This window comes from Nicotiana sylvestris, chromosome 5 (assembly GCF_000393655.2).
Source record: "Nicotiana sylvestris chromosome 5, ASM39365v2, whole genome shotgun sequence".
Classification (NCBI taxonomy): domain Eukaryota; kingdom Viridiplantae; phylum Streptophyta; class Magnoliopsida; order Solanales; family Solanaceae; genus Nicotiana; species Nicotiana sylvestris.
In genome coordinates, this window is record NC_091061.1 from 46,636,516 (window position 1) to 46,640,745 (window position 4,230).

The 4,230-nt window shown below is 35.7% G+C and overlaps 1 long non-coding RNA gene across 1 annotated transcript; it reads left to right on the top strand.

Annotated features, from left to right (window-relative positions):
• Window positions 1-332: 332 nt before the first annotated feature.
• LOC104242237 (uncharacterized) lies at window positions 333-1,337 on the top strand. Its single transcript, XR_714944.2, has 2 exons — window positions 333-637; window positions 932-1,337. It is a non-coding gene; the product is annotated as an uncharacterized lncRNA (long non-coding RNA).
• Window positions 1,338-4,230: the final 2,893 nt, after the last annotated feature.

A 4,230-nucleotide genomic window follows, 5' to 3' on the forward strand; every position in this document is an offset into this window, starting at 1 on the left:
ACAAAGTTTCCTTTAACAATTCTCTTGTGTTCTTTCTTCCATTCTCTCAGCGATCTTGAGTGTAGTAAGACTGACTTGACATAGCAAGAACGTGAGCAAGTTGTGCAAGATCATGAGCGAGTTGTCAAGTGCCGCACGTATACTTAGTTAACAACTAAGGACGTGACATTTCTCCTTTAATTTTACGAACATGTGAAATGTATCAAGAAAAAAAAAACATTAGAGGGATTTTGGCAAACATCAGGGGTCTATTAGGCTATTCGGTCAAATATTAATAAAAAATCCTCAAAGATAAGCGTATAAGGTTCAAAATAGAAATACGACCAAACTTTAGCCTTAGTTTACTGAAACGTAACATAAGAAGATTCGTGACGGCATGGCGTTGAATTCGAATGGGATTTTGTTTTCTCTTTCTTTTTGGGTAACAATCCCAATGAGATTACTATTTACATTAGCTAACTGCCTTAAATTCCTTTCTTACATTGGTCCCTTCATATTCTGTTCACATATATCAAAATCACAAAAACATTTCTTACAAATTGGGCTGTGTTCACCTATATCAAATTCACAAAAACAGTTTCTCTCTACAGCAGCTTAAAATCTTGCAACCCATCACTTCCCACCACCAATCTCTCTGGTAAAATCTTCTCTTCTGTTTGCACTTTTTACTCTTTTTGGTTGCCAAAGATTCTAATTTTATTGACTGATCCAAAACAAGAAGATTGTAAATTTATTGTGTCTGGTTGCCAAAGATTGCACCTTTTGTTGTTTTTTTTTTGCCAAAAATTGTAGTTTTTTCTTGTTTTAGTTGCTACATATTCCAACTTTTGTTTGATTGGTTGTTAAAGATTCAAACTTTATTATTGGTTGTTAAAGATTCAAACTTTATTATTGGTGATTGGTTGTTAAAGATTCAATTTTTTTTGTCAAGAATGGGAAGTAACGGAAATAGTTGGGCGGATCAGTGGGGCAGTCAAAACGACGTCGGATATGAAGATGATGGCGGCAAAGGAAAAAGCAGCGGCAAGAAGATGGAGAAGGTAACGGCGGCGGCATCGGCGAGTTTTGACAAGGCAAAGGCGGCGGCTGTTGTAGGAGCGAAGAAGGTGAAGAGTGGTACTTCTCTTGGGTTTAAATGGATTAAAGACAAGTGCCAAAAGGGAAACTCTACAAAGTAAATTGAGGGGAAAAAACAAAGAGAAAATAGATAAGGGGGATGAAAAGGGAAGAATGATTGGTGAAGGATTTTTTAATTAGTTTCTCAGCTGTATCAAAGGGCTACCTATGCTTTATCATAATGGATTGTTTGATGAATGAAAATTGTGCTTTTTCATGCATTTCTTGTTCTGTTCAATTAATTCTTTTATACAACAAACAACAATATCCTGTATATTTTCACGGTGTTGGTTTAGGGAGGGTAATGTATACAACAGACCTTACTCCAATCTTATAAAGATAGAGACGTTATTTCTGATATTTAATTCTTTTCTACTCTATTATTATGTGGAAGAAGATGAATTGACGTTACAATTATTGTGTGATTATCTAATTAGTGTTGAAATGATAATGATATTCGAAAAATTTAAAAATATCATAATTAAGATGTGAACCTTCATTTTCTTATACAAGGGGAATACAAAATGTGTAAAAGATTTATTTTTATCCTAATTCTGTAACTTCAGAGGACGTGGATTCATTGTATACGGCTCTGCCACTATGTCAAGCTAATACTATAATAATCTTTTTAGTTCATAACTTAAAGAACTGAATTTAATCGTTTTATGTGATTTTCTCTACTCTTCAAGTGAGTAAAGCTAGATGAAACGTCTTAAAAAGAATGACAAAGGAAGGTGTTTTCTACTAAGTTTTTTCCCCTTTCTCTCTTACAAGTTTTGGTTTCCCGACTCCTTCACGACAAAACACATATTATAAAACGTTTGTGAAACTCGATCCAGATTCTCCATCTATAACCAAACTTTTGTTGACCTAAGATTGCCCAACGACAAGGTTGTTGTCTTTTGTAGGTGAACTTTATTGGGGATAAATATTATGTCCCTCATATTTACTTATTTATTTGGTTTAATAATAGTTACGGGTTCAATTTGGTGATAGAAAAATATGCAACTATATTAGTATTTCCATTTTTGTAATCTTAATTTGGTTCTTCAAAAGGAACAACTGGATGGACTCTGAATAGTCTCTTTCAAAATTTAAACCATGTGTCACGAGTTGGAGTCAATAATAGTAAGTTATAGCTGTCCTGGACATTCCAACTCATCTTTTTACTATGCGGTCAAAACAATTTTAACTTAGGCAGCAAAACGAGGGGGAAAAAGAGAAAATTAAAGTACCACTGCTCCTTCATTTGATTCATCTCGTAGCAAACCTGATTTCATGCTCTTTCTTATTCTTTGGTGTTGGAATTATTTTTTTAAAAAAATAAGTTAATAGTTGACTAGCAAATAGAGAAGGAAGTAGATCGTGCATCTCTAATTGAGCCGTAGTGTAAGGAAGAGAAAATTTCAAGTAAAGTTTCAATACTGCCTTTCCTTAACTAGCAGTTGCCCACAGTTTTATTGAATCTCCGGAAAAGGTCAAAGAAACCTTTAATAAATGCCAGTGTTAACAAAATTTAGACATCATTCTCATCAATTAGTCAAACTTATCAAATAATTTGAGTTAATTACTTATATGATCTTTCAAAATTATGAAAATAATGTAAAAGTCGCCTTTGGACCAAAAATGCATAATTTTGAGTGTATTTTCATCTTATTTCTCATGTGATTTAAGGAAGATCACATGATTATTGAAGCTAATTATGCTCATTGTATTTTTTTTTTGTGTAAGAACGAGTTTGGAAGAGAGGAGATCAAAATAGGATGATTCCACGCTAAAACAAGACGAAAAACAAATTTGGGGGCGTGCCACATCTGGTGTGTTGTGCGAAATATGGCACGAGTTATGGAAGTTGAAAGATTCAAAGTTCATTAAGTTCAATTTGAGGAGCGATTCACGGTTTTGATATTGTTATGCATGATTTGAGGCCACGAGTAGGTTCGTGTTATGTTATGGGACTTGTTGGAATATTCGGACGTTGCCCCGAGGGGCTCGGGCGTGTTATGGATTGATTTAGGACCATTTCTTCTTCATATTGCATTGCTGGTTTCTGTTGAAGTCTAGTGCACCAAAGTGTTCTTTGCGGTTGCGGAATAGGAGATGCGATCATGTAGAGGAAAGATTTGAGCTAGGTAGTTTCTTAATCGTGATCGCGATTTGACGGACGCGATCGCATAGCTTGGTGTGGATACTGTACGCGTTCGCACAATGGAGGTTGCGTTTGCATAATATTGAGACTGGGAAAGCTGGGAACTGGAATTTCTTCAACGTGTTTGTGTAAGAGGCGACGCGTTCGCGAAGTGTGGTAGCTTGTGTGCTTCGCGTTCGCATGGTTTAATTCGCGATCGCATAGAGTATTTGTGGAGGCAGTGTTTTTTGTTCATCGCGACACCGAAGGTTTTTACGCAATCGCATAGTGTATTTCTGGGGCAGTGCATTTTCCTTCTTCGCGACCGCGATGGTATTTCCACGATCACGATTCATTAATTTGTCCAGTGAATATAAAGTACTATATTTTGGAGGTTTCGACATTTTATCATATTTGGAACCATGGAGCTATGGAGCTCGGATCGAAGCAATTTTTGAGGTAATTTTTACCATATGGATTAGGGCAAGTGTTTTCTACTTGATTTTGATTATATTTCGTAAATCTATCTTGTTTTTGGTAATTGGATTGTGAATTTTAAAGAGAAAAATTGGGGATTTTTTCTAAAGTTTCATAGAGTGAATTTTCAAATTTTAAACATCGATTCAGAGTCGGATTTGAATGAAACTTGTATGGTTGAACTCATAATTGAATGGGTTGTCGGATTTTCTGAGTTTTGTCGGGTTCCGAGGTGCGGGCCTGGGTTTGACTTTTTGGTTGACTTTAGACTTTTGATTAAAGATTCGACCTTCATCGAATGAGTTTGATTCCTTTGGCATTATTTGATGTTCTTGAGTTGCTTTTGACTAGTTTCGAGCCGTTCAAAGGCCGGTACGCGTAGGATGGCATTTCTAGAATATTGTGTGGCATGCTCTATATTGGATTTGGCTTGTTTGAGATAAGTAACACTTCTAAACTTGGTGATGAGGGTATGAACCCCTGAATCTACGTGATATATGTTTGGTGTT